The sequence below is a fragment of the Arvicola amphibius genome, chromosome 11, assembly GCF_903992535.2.
Source record: "Arvicola amphibius chromosome 11, mArvAmp1.2, whole genome shotgun sequence".
Classification (NCBI taxonomy): Eukaryota; Metazoa; Chordata; class Mammalia; order Rodentia; family Cricetidae; genus Arvicola; species Arvicola amphibius.
In genome coordinates, this window is record NC_052057.2 from 25,222,588 (window position 1) to 25,235,545 (window position 12,958).

Below are 12,958 nucleotides of genomic sequence, written 5' to 3' on the forward strand. Positions count from 1 at the left end.
GCATCCCCAGGGCTGTCTGTCACACAAAAGAGCAGACAATTGTGTAGTCCCCAAAGGCAATCAGAATTCTGCAACGTGCATGCAAGACTCCTAGTATAAAAGGCAAGTGATACTTTTTCTAAAATGTACTGGCTTATCACTTGGACTCTTGGAATCTGGGCTTTTATCCTAAAATTCAAGTTGCCTAATACCCTGCCAGACCTATAGGCCCACGGTGAACACCAGGCACACAGGATACCATGCCAAGTTCATGGTGAACACCAGGCACACAGGATACCACGCCAGGCTCATGGTTAACACCAGGCACATAGGAAACCATGCCAGGATCATGGTGAACACACAGGAAATGCAGCTAGCACTGAGCCAGAAGGGCTTCTACTGCCCAAACCCACTAAACCAAGGAGTTTGTGAACTGGTTTTCTCTGGAGAGGTTTTGTTTTGTAATAAAGAGAAAGACACCACAGATTTGGCCAGGTTAACATGCAAATTGCCAAGGCCAATTTCTAATTCTAGTTGGTATACTCCACATATAACATCTAATACCATGATAAACACTGAGTTCTTAGTGAGGATTATCTGATAAAGCATGATGAACACTGCCAGGACGAAATGCAGTGACCTCTTGGACTCCTTCCCCATGGAAGGGGTAAAGAAACAATAACTATCAGACGTTCATCTATCTACATCGAAGTCACCAAGAGCAACAAACACCTGTGCACCTCTACAGGCAACCCAAGACCCAAGAACAAGAAGAGATAGCCTTTGATTCTGTTCATAAGACATCACATCCAGGCAAGCAGCCCACCAAAAATAACCAGTCCCCAACCCCCCCTTAAACTGCGCAGGGATACTACACAATTTGGGTTATTCAAGCTGAAAACCTCAAGCTATGTGGCTGAGAGTTAAGTGCAGACATGAGGTTATAAGAACATTGGTGGAAGATTAAATGTGCAGACTTAAACCGATAGTCTCTCCATTCACAATTAGTCAAGGTGGTGTCTCTCGTCCCCAGACCACCTAATTCTCACCTGGAAGTTGAGACACCGTACTAAGTGAGAATTTTAAAGTCTCACAAGACAAGAGTCTGTCTATTCCTTACTCTAGCTTGATATTGTGGTATGAGCACCCTTCCATGATAAGCAAAAGAAATTTTTATTTCATACAGAGAAGCACGCCAGATGAGTGGTACTCTGAAAGCCCATGTGCCTCTCCGACATTACGACATTCCAGAAATGACCAGGGCTGTTTTTAAAAGGCACCCCTTAGAGATGGAGGGTCTAGAGCTCAGCGGGAGAGCACTTACCTGACATGCTGCCCTGGGATCTAGGCTGCATCCTCAGCAAGGCAGTATAGAGACATAGAGGATAAAATAGACCTTTGGCTTAGACTCAAACCAAACTGACTCCCAATAAACTTGCTACCCAACTCATATATTAAAAAAAGGAAAAGAAGCTGGAAAGGTAGAAAAGAGGTTACAATTGCACTTATAAAAGAATTCTTTAAAAAGAATAAAACCCAGTGTATATCAGAGAGAAGATCAATTCTAAACACTACAGACAAGAAGAAGGTTTAGAATTTAACCGCGTTCAAGTTCACTGCCGACTACACATGACAATACAGTTCTTACCGCAAACCGTAGATTTGGCAACAATTTTGATGCTGGGGTTTTTATATTTAGGTGGCTGTTAAAATAAGACGGGATGCTGGCAGACTGTTGCAAGAGAGAAGACTAACCACTGAATGAGGAGGAAGCCCTCAAAGGAACACAGTGGAGGGGAGACTAACAGTATGCAGGAGACTGTGTGGGCGGTGGGAAGTTTTAGCCCTCACTGCTTGGGACTTTCTCAAGGAACACCAGCTTATTAGAAAACTACATTCCACATAAAATTTAGTCCAAGTGTAAATTCCTGGCAGAGTAGCTTTCTAAAGTATAAAGCTGGAAGCCATTCTTTTGAAATTTTAAGAATGTCTTGCATGAGCATCATCTCTCTGGAGCTCCTAGATTCCAAGGCACTGACTCACAGCCTTAGCCACCAACCACTCTGAGCTGGGTGAGAACAGGTCCCACCCTCCGTCCCTCCTCTGGGCCAAGCAGCCCGGGAAATCATATAGAGAATAACAACACCATGAGAAAGGTGGCTGCCACATAAAAGGCCCCAGATGAACGGAAAAGCAATGGAGGTCATTTTGTTTAGATTTTAACTCAGTCTGTAACTGATGGTGCCCTCGGGTGCAGCTGAAGGACAAAGGCAAGCAAACGCAGAAATGACCTCTGGGGGCTTGAGAGAGCGTTTAGAGACCAGTTGCTCCTCTGGAGTGCAGGGCACCATGAGCATGCTTTCTGTCATGTTGGAAAGGCCGAAGGGGACAGGATCGTTTCTTCAAGGGGAGCTCTCACCCACGTCTGAGGAGGTGGAAGTGGGATTTAGCTTCCGGGAGCACGGGAGCCAGACACCGCTAATTTTTCTAGTTGTTTTGGTTTTCTTGCTAAATTCTATGTAGGTTAGCCAGAGGTTTTCTACTTGCTAGGACGTCAAGCATCACTCTGAAATATTAATATGTCTCTATGTAGCAGAAATAGGCTCCTGTCGGAGTGCGTGGTTTGCGCCTGTAGCGTCACTTTTAGAAGGTTACTGAGGTTAAAGTCTTGGCGGGGAAGAGCAGCTGGGCAGTGGGGGAGGTGAAGGAAAACGGAAAGGAATGGCTTCTGGCTGCTGCTTCAGACTAAGTCACTTAATCTCCCCTAGAATTGGGGATTCGATAGAATGAGGAGATGTTGATTAAACACTTGGTGCCTCTTACATGGGAACCATGGAACGAGCATGCGTCAACTCATGTTGTTTTGTGCCTCACATCTAGAATATTCCAGATATTGTGACAGCCCTGGTGTCCCAGTTACAGCCTAGGAGGCTGCATTTCACGCATAGAACTTGTAATGCTTGTAAGCGGTCTCACCTACAGACAGGCTTTTCAGGGTAAGACAGTAATAGACATTTGTTTCGTGTCTTATAAAGGGGCTGGAGAGATGGCTCTCTGGCTGTTCCTCCAGAGGACCTGAGCTCAGTCCCTAGCACCCACATCACAACCATCTGTAATTCCAGTTCCAGGGGATCTGATGCCCTCTTCTGGCCTCCACAGGTACTACACTTGTTGGTGAACACATACATGAGGGCAAAACACTCAAACATACAAAATAAAAATAAATCTTTAAATTTCTCATCAAACCTTAAATTACAAAACAAAGAAGTGACCAAATAAAACTATCAGTTTATTTTTCTCTCATATCCAATATCAAAATTTTAAAGGCCACATTTTCTCTAATACACTCTCTTATTCTCTACTATTGAACTTAAAGTTGAGGCTAATAGGCAGCCCCAAATCCAACCATAGCTTGAGATTATTAAGAAAGAAGATTATTAAGTAAGAATCTTTTAGAGTCACAACGGGTTATTCCAAAAAATTTGAAACACAGATTTCAGGCCTTGTAGACCACACGAGGCCTGTTCTTTCTCCATGCCCTCCTCTGCCGTCCTCTCCTCCCCATTCCTTCCACTATCCTCCCTCTGACAAAGCTTTAGAATCTAACAAAAAGGATAGGCTTCAAAGCTACAGAGAAACCCTGTCTCGAAAAACCAAAAAAAAAAAAAAAAAAAGAAAAGAAACAAATAAATAAAACCTCTAAAGGCTCTGACCAGACAAAAACTGACTTCCAAAGTGAATTTGCTGATAGGAGTCAGCAAACTACACAACAGAGGCCAAATGTTGCCTGCAGCCTGATTTTTAAATAAAGTTTTATTCGACACAACATTCACTCATCCACAAACTGCCTCCAGACGCTTTCTCATACAGGAGACTCCTTTCCATAGAGGCATTGTGGCCCACAAAGCCCCAAATACTATTTATTGACTAGCTCTTAAGGGAGACCACATCTTCTGATCAAGAGCAACAAAAACACCTCATTCTTAGCACTTTCTCCATCGCTCTCAACTACGAAGAATTTGTGCAAATGCCCCAGTTGTTGTTTGGTTGAGAGAGATTTTCTTTTTTGCCAATTATATATATATATATATGCATATATGTATGTATATGTATATGTATGTATCATAAAAATCAAAGCATGATAAATTTTATACATGAAGCCAGTGTGAGGTAAGAATTTGTTTCTTAAAATGGGTGACATATAATTTCATAGTTTGTAACAGCAGAGAATGAGAAATAGTGCCTTTTGTGAAATGTTTTATGAAAGGTTGAAATGGCCTGTTAAAAGCCCAAAGGAGGATATACAGGATAAACTTGGGCAGAAAGACGTCCTTCCGAAGAAGATGAGTTTCTGGTGAGCCGAAATAGAGCTTAGTGAACACAATCACTCGCTATACCCAGAACAATGACCTGCTCCCGTCTAAAATGCTTCTTCTATGGATCGATTTCAATTCAAATCTATAAAAAGATATAAAGCTAGATAAATAGAGCAAAATGCTGTGTGTGCCTCTCTCTCTCACATACACACACACACACACAGACACACACAAAAGAGAGAGAGAAAACTAACATAAATAGCCATAGTTTTAAGGCAAGAGGCCTAGATTCCTCAGCCTCAATAACACACACACACACGAGAGAGAGAGAGAGAGAGAGAGAATTAGCATAAGTAGCCCTAATTTTAGCGCAAGAGGCCCAGATTTTTCAGCCTCAGCAACACACACAAGCACACTCGCACAACATTGCACAACACTGACTTCTCTTTGTGTCTCCAGCCTCAGAGGGGTTGGTATAGTTCAGGTAGACAGACACTCCTCAGGAGCTACCACACATATGCAAAATCAAGCAAGAGACTGTCCAAAAGTCAGTCGTGAAGGTGGAGATTCCAGGCTCCCAGCCTGAATGGAGTTACTTCATGGGTCCCCCTGAAGAGTGAAGACAGTGTACAAGTGCCTGCTATACTAACCAAGAATATGACCCAAGTAAATTCAGTTCCGAACTGAAAAGTGTACAAGCTCTTATATGTCTCACAAAATATTTCAAATTAAAAAAAAAAAATGACAATATATCTTCGCTGTATTTTACCCCACAAAAGAAATATTGGAAATCATCTTGCCGTCTAGGAATTAGTGATTTTGCAACTTTATAGATAAACTTAAGAAATAAAGTTTGAAATATTCTTTTTATATTTCTGTTATAAACCATAGATGATTGATGACCACAAGCAGCAGTTTAAAAACAAAAGAAGAAAAAAAAAGAAAAAAAGGAAAGAAAAAAAAATACTTGATCAATGTGGCTACAAAGGAAAGAGATTGAATAAAGAGATCCAGTGACTCACCCCAAGTCAATTTTTTTTTGAATAGTTCCACATTAGATGAACCTAAACATTAAGATAAACCCAAATTTAACGTTTAGGTTTAAACAACAAAAAAAGGTATGCATAAATAATGGCCCTGGTCAGGGCGTGGCCTTGCCTGTCACTGACCTCAGTTCTGGTCTATCTCACAAGGTTATCTGATTGTTTAACTTTCCTGGAAGGGAAGTGCCTCCCCTGGTGGGAAGCAGGGTTTCATGTCCTTCTCTCTCCTCAGCAGGGTCTTCTTGGAAACTTCCTAGCCCTTTGGGGTCCATCACTACAGTAGTCTGTTGGGTGAAGGGAAGAGTGTAAGCTTCTCTTCAGTCATAGCATCTTCCCAACTCACTGCTAAAGTTTCTGTGACCAGGAATGAAAGCATCCAAGTGGCCAGGGTTGATTTCAGCTTCATTTGAAGTCCACAAGACCTACCTCTTTGAAGCAAGGGACAGGGGCAAGCAACTAGCACAAAGATAAGAAGCAGCAAGAAACAGGGGCCACAACCTACTCTTTAGCAAGTTCCAAATGCCTACATGGAAAGATGATGGATAGCTGGGGGGTGAACTGCTCATACTTCTTGAAGGTAGGGCTCCCTTCTGGTGATGTGCACAGTGATGTGCACCATTTGTTTGGGGGTAGCCCGGCACAGGATGCTTGCTTCCTTTGCTTGCTAGGTTTTTGTTTTGTCTTTGACAACTTGACACGAGATAGTGTCATTTGGGAAGAAGAACCTTCAACTGAGAAAATGACTCATCAGATTGACCTATAGGCAAGGCTGTGGACCATTTTTAAACTAATGATTGATATGGGAGAGTCCAGCCCATTGTAGGTGGTGCTACTTTGGGGCAGGTGGTCCTGGATGTTATAAAAAAGCAGGTTTAGCAAGCAAAAAGGAGCAAGCCAGTAAGCAGCATTCCTCCATAGCCTCTGCTTAGTTCTTGTCTGCAGGTTCCTGCCCTACCTTCCTTTTGTGATAGAGTGTGACTGGAACGTATACACCAAATAAAGTATTTCCTTTTTATCACAGCAATGGAAGGCAAACAAAAACAGTTACAGATCTTGAGATTGATTTCCAGGGGCCAAAAGATAACCAGTATGACAGGGCAGACGAGCAATCCTATTTACCTCAAGTCTGTGGAGGTCACAGAGCGGCCAACATTTACTTTGTGCAAGGAGCCCTGAAGGAGACATCACCTCCATGTGCTTTATTACAATTCGATCTCTTGCGTAAACTGAACCTCCTCTGGGGGATTTCCTCAACAGGAAGCTCTCTTTCCCGATCTTGGGACTAGAGATTCTGACGATCTCATTTTGGACTTACACTCACGTTTCCAAAATTAGAGTGGAACTCAGCTCCCTTCCCACTCCTCTGATTTATGATCATTTTACCAGAGTTCACGCAGACAAGCACTGAGTCAATGATTTACCTGTGCAGTACCGCAAAAGCCTATAAAATTACTAGGCTGTGGATAAGAACGGGCTGCTCAGACGGGTAGGGTGTACCGCCTTAAATTGTGTGCTGATACAAGGCACATTTCAAAGATGGTAAATTAAGCATTAGTTCCAATTTGTGCCGCGACATAAGCACCCATTCTCTCCATTTGAGAAGTCTCAACAGGAAGGCTTTCTTACCGCTACCTTTCTAGGTAGGGGGCTGGCGAGGTGTATCTGTGGTCCTAGCGCTTGCTGTGCGGGATGAGAATCTGAGTTCAGACCTCCAGTAACCACATAAAAAGCCTCCACATGCTGCCTGGACCCCCAGCACCATAGGAAGTGGACATATGAACCGGCAGGCTTTACTGGTTGCCGGCTTAGCTAGGCTCACTCTTAGTTTTTAAGGCTCTTCCAACGCCTTTTGAAAATCTCAATAATTTTTTAACTTGGAGGCCTGTGTGTTCATTTTGACTATTCTTCTATTTTTCAAATTACGACACTTGTCCTATGTAAGAGATACAAATGTATCTAGTCGATTGCTCTTAGGTTTTACATAATAGAATTAAGGTCATTGTTTCTTGTCCTGTTATATAGGACAAGCTGGCTACAAACTTGCCATCTGGCTAAAGCTGGCTTCAAATTCCTGAACCTTATACCAGAGCATCCAGAGAGCTGAAACCACAGACATGTGCTACCATGCTATTTCAAACAGTGTTTGTTCATTAATGCATCAACCAATCAATAATGAAATCTCAGTAAATTAGATGTGTTGCGGGCACAAGAAAATTCAGTTTGACAGTACATACTCCCTACCATGAATCAAAGAGGCAAAAAAAAAAAAAAATCAGTGAAACTTGAACAAGAGATACACAAAGCAAAGATGTATTCCTAAACTAGTAAAAATACACAACTTAGCTGATCCCCTGATCCCCAATGAGCAGGCACCCAAGAGCCTGCCCAATCCCTGTCCCACCCATATGGGATGATACAGTGGAGTGACTTCCAAGAAAAACTGAAGCAGTAAACACTTGAGAGTCAACTGTAGCCAGTTACAGGAAAATTCTTTCTAAATTTGGAAAAGTTTGTATTTTAGAGAAGAAGTGAAGAGCATCACAGAACAAGTGAAAGATTTAGTGAGGTACACAGCCCACATTCAGGAGTTCCATTTGTCTCAGAAATATCAACCTCCAAGCAACACGATGAGCTACAGATTGTTCTGTGAAACACCTTCTGGTCAGCCAGGCATGGTGGTTCGAGCCTTATTCTCAGCATTCTGTGAGTCTGAGGCCAGTCTGATATCTAGATAGCCATTTCCAGACCAGTCAAGACTACATAGTAAGACATTGTCTCAATAATGATAAGATGGATGGATGATGGATGGATGGATGGATGGATGGATGGATGGACAGACAGACCGACGGGTGGATGGGTGGATGGATGGATGGGTGGGTGGATGGATGGACAGACCGACGGGTGGGTGGATGGATGGATGGATGGATGGGTGGGTGGATGGATGGATGTCTTTTGGCTTTTGCTCACCTTCCAAAGGTGAGTCCAATGAAAAATACAATACCTGAGGTATTTACTAGAGGTTTTTGCTTAGAGGAACTCTGCGTTATCACTCCACTCCATATGGGTGGGGCAAGGACTGGGCAGACACTTGAGCAGATCAGGATCAACTAATCGCTTCCTTCTACAACCCAATACTAGCTCTTGAGTTGATTAATTCTTTCAAATAGATATAGCGGGTAACACAGAACTAAGAATGCCTTGGCAGCCTGACCCCAAAAAAAAATTTCTCCACAAAGACTAAGTAAAGAGAAGGCTTCTGAAGAGACCCACTGCCTTTAACACACACACACACACACACACACACTGCAACCTCTCCTTTTTCCCTTTCAATCATCTTGGACTAAGACAAAAGCACCCTGCCCAGTTAGATATCCTGACAGCATCACCAGGAAGCAATAGCCCTGAAGGGTTCCAAAGAAACAGTTACACCATTGAGTCCATCCGCATTGGCCATTGGTAGGAATGCAAACAAAATAAGAACGGAAAAAAGGACCATCTTCCGATCCTAAGTGTGGATCAGAAATATTCATGCCTAAACAAGACTTTATCTTCAGCAGAGAGCCCCATTGGAGAGCAAATGGGAAATGTCAAGAGACTCTGCCGTGTGAAATGAGTGTGTTAGACCCCAAGGTGGCTCACCCAGAGAAAAGAGGGGACTCAGCAGTGCAACCCAGAAAACATGGGTCAAGCATGTCATTGGCTCCCAAAGTGTATCGTGCTCCAAAGAACACAGGGACGTCAAGTTTTCCTGAATAATTTTATGGGAGTCGGCAACCCAATGTGTAGAAACTGTGACAGGCACCGTTTGCTGAGATGACAGCGAGAGCACATGACAGCCACACATGGAGCACAGGGATCTCGCCACTTCCACCAGAAAAAAAAATGTTGATAGTCTCCATGAGAGCTTTGGTGGGGCTCCTCACCAACTGGGCGGAAGTGACCCCTGAGAAGTAAGTAGCTCTCATGGCGGGGTGATGGGGGGGCGGATATCTGGAAAGATAACCAGAGCCAGCACTGTGAAGAAGAGCAACAAAAGGTTAAAGAATAATACTCTCAGAAGCGTGGAGATAGGATGTGGACAGAAGGACAGGGCACTTGAAAGGATCCAGTATAGCTAGTGTGGCAAGTATAGGAAGTCCAAGGCTACAGCTGTCATCCCTGGGGCCCCGAGGCTCATCACAGGAAGCCTTTGTCCTGTGACAAAGGAATGAAGGGCCGTGGTCAGCCAGGATTATTCTCTCAGAGACATGAGGATAGATGGGGAAGAATAAGACAAATGGAGAGAGAGCATCCAGGTAGAAGGCTCACTCTGTGCCACCATAGTGTTAATGTGCCACGACACTGGGAAAAATATATAATGCTACCTGGCTTTATCAGTTAATAAGCACCGAAACCACGACTATGGCAGCATAACTTAGTTACACATAATTTGCATATCACATGAAAGAACTACCTCCAAGTATACGCGAGACAAAATTTCTTTTCATTTTCAGAATTAAGTCTCTGGCCTCAAACGACTCTTTTTGTTTGTTTGTTTGTTGTTTTTTGATATAGTGTTTCTCTGTGTAACAACAGCTCTGGGTGTCGAGGAACTCACTTTGCAGACCAGGCTGGCCTTGAACTCATGGATATCTGCCTGCCTCTGCCTCCCATGTGCCGGTATTAAAGATATAAAGGCGTGCGCCACCACCACCCAGCAATATGACTCATTTTTACCATGAATTCCCATGACCCATCTCTAGCATCAATCTCAAAATATTTTTATCTTTCCCTTACCCTGTACTTGTTACAGTTTTTAGATATACACACACATATATATGCATACATATACACACACATATATGTGTACACACACACACATGTATCTTCAGTTTTCTGGGGATCAGAAATGAAAGCGCCTAAAGCCCCTGAATTGAGCACTAATCTCAATATCACTGCATCAGACATCTGAAAACACCATTACCAGTGTCCCTCTGTGAAGACGGAGCAGCAGTCCAACCCTACAACAGTGCTGGAGCTTTCTGCTTGTAGAATAACAGTAGTCTGTTCCTACAGGAAAGACCGAGCAGTCAAAGCAAGGATTTGCAGACATCTCAGAGTGACGCCCTGAATTAGATATGCTTCTATTATTCCACCCATCACAGTTGCGAGCAAAAGGTGATATAGCATTTCAGATCGCATGAGAAAACGTGGGAAATAATCTAGCGCATGACAAACTTGTTATGTTAAAAGTGTGACACCGGTGATTTTGAATTCGAGAATGCAAGCAAGCTGTTATCGGGCTAAAAATACATGGGGATGTTCTGGCATGGAGATAGGGGAGTGAGTGCTACAGGTGGGTCTCGGGGTAAAGCAGCAGATACGAAGCCCGGACTTCTGTGCCCAGAAGTAAGCAAGCCTCTCAGATGAAACAGACAAGACTAAAAAAGTATACCAGCCGGGCGGCGGTGGCGCATGCCTTTAATCCCAGCACTCGGGAGGCAGAGGCAGGCGGATCTCTGTGAGTTCGAGGCCAGCCTGGTCTACAAGAGCTAGTTCCAGGACAGGCTCTAAAAAAGCTGCAGAGAAACCCTGTCTCAAAAAACAAAAAACCAAAAAACCAAAAAAAAAAAAAAAAAAAAAAAAAAAGTATACCATAAGCAAGAAAATGGGCAACAATACGCAGATGCAAAACACATTGTCTGGACGCTGAGAACATCTACAGATCCTCACAGGGCATCTTTCGGACTTGGGAAGACAACCAGAAGGAAGTGACTGACTCACCTACCGGAGTACCCATATAGAAGCCAAATGGCTATGGTGATGCCATGTAACCCCAGTGCACGGAAGACAGAATCAGGGACTCACCAAAGCAAGCTATGGCAGTCAGAAAGATAACCGCCAGCTCATCAAGAGATCTACCTCAATCTATACGGTAGAGAGTGATCCAATATGATAACTAATGTCAACTCTGACCTCCACGTGCGTGCACACATGCACACACACACACACACATACACACACAGACATACCTGCACATGTGTACATACATACATACATACGTACAAAAAAGGGGAGCTTCTATGTCTTTAATTTGAAAAACATTACCTGATAGAATACTAATGCTATGCAAACCACCAGGAGAGCTGCAGTGTGGAGCAATAGCAAACTTAAAATAAATGAAGATGCAATCCTTCCTTCCGTCTTTCTTTCTTTTCCTCCCTTCATTCTCACTGCTGCGGATCTGCATTCTTCCCGTATGCTGTGCTCTTAGCCTCGGCTGTTGCTTTCCCTTAACATCAGGAATGCAGCTGGCACCCAGCAGCGGTCAGTGAGCATTTATTTAGAGGCCTATCAATAACAGACATCATTTACGAGGAATCTATTTTAGAAGTATATAGTAAATATACTTAAAAGTAACAAAAAAAATTCAGTGACTTAGTATTTTGTAAGCACCAACTGGAGGACGGAGGGGAGGGTCAAGACACAAGACTGATGAACGTGTCCTGAGTCTACTTAGTTCCACAAGATCCCACGAAGAGTGAGCAGTACCGTAAGGACTGCTAACACACACACACACACACACACACACAAATACTAATATTTAATTTTACTTAAGAACTCAAGGAGGCTGTGATTTCGAATCCAACTCCATGTAAATTCTGAAATACCTCACACGAGGAAAAATATTAGCCAACATTTAGGCTGTAAGCAATGCCACAAAAACAATCTGCCAAAAAGCCACAAGCTAAGTAGCAAAAGTACAGAGAAATGTAAACATTTCTTCTGAGCAGTTTCCACTGTCTTCAGACTCCATCAGATCCCCACCTCTGGGCTCACCCTGACTGGACCAGAAGATTCTTGTGGTGAGGCCAGTCCGCACAGAGCACAATTGTTTGAAATTACAGCAAAGTCAAATGTGTATCAAAAGGTGCCACCCAGGGAAGAAGAAGTCACCGCTGCGCCATTTAATGAAACCCACTGAGCACCGAGGGCACGGGCAGCCAGACTGAATTTTAAATGGCTCCTACAAGAGGGTATAATCAGGATTGCCACCAGCGGAGATGAGATAAATGAGCTGACTTTTCTCCACCAGGGGATCAAAATAGAATAACATCTTTATGCATGAGGCCACAGCCACACACACACACACACACACACACACACACACACACACACACACACAAGGTAGTCACCTTTCTTCTTTTGTCCAGCATGTTCTAGACTCTATCATCCCCACGGCAGCCTTTTGTTAACGAACATTATGCAAAAGGATTTTATCTCACATTGATGTCCATGCACTTCACTCCAGGCAGAAAAATCAACTCCCACAGAGTGAAAACTTCTCCGTGGTCCTGAGCTACCACGTAACAGCTGTCATGCAGCTGGCACTCTCCCGGGGAAGCTTAACCACCACGGTTAAGTCAGAGGCAGCGAGGTGGTCAAATGGTCCATCAGCCAATGCCGCCCAATGGTAGGAGGCATGAGCTGCAAACGCTGTGCCTTTTGGAGACTAAATGAAGTACGTTCTTCTTACAAGAAGTTTCAAAACCACTACAGTTCTATATGTTCTAATCCTGCTCATTCCTAGGAGCTCCAAGCTCAGTGTTCCCAACTTCCCCACTTGACCTTCAGCCTTGA

The 12,958-nt window shown here is 43.5% G+C and overlaps 1 protein-coding gene across 1 annotated transcript in view; it reads right to left on the bottom strand.

The window, feature by feature from the left end:
- Positions 1-12,958, bottom strand: part of Lhfpl6 (LHFPL tetraspan subfamily member 6) — a 191,483-nt gene that overhangs the window by 168,085 nt on the left and 10,440 nt on the right. The gene's annotated exons all lie outside the window — the stretch shown is intronic.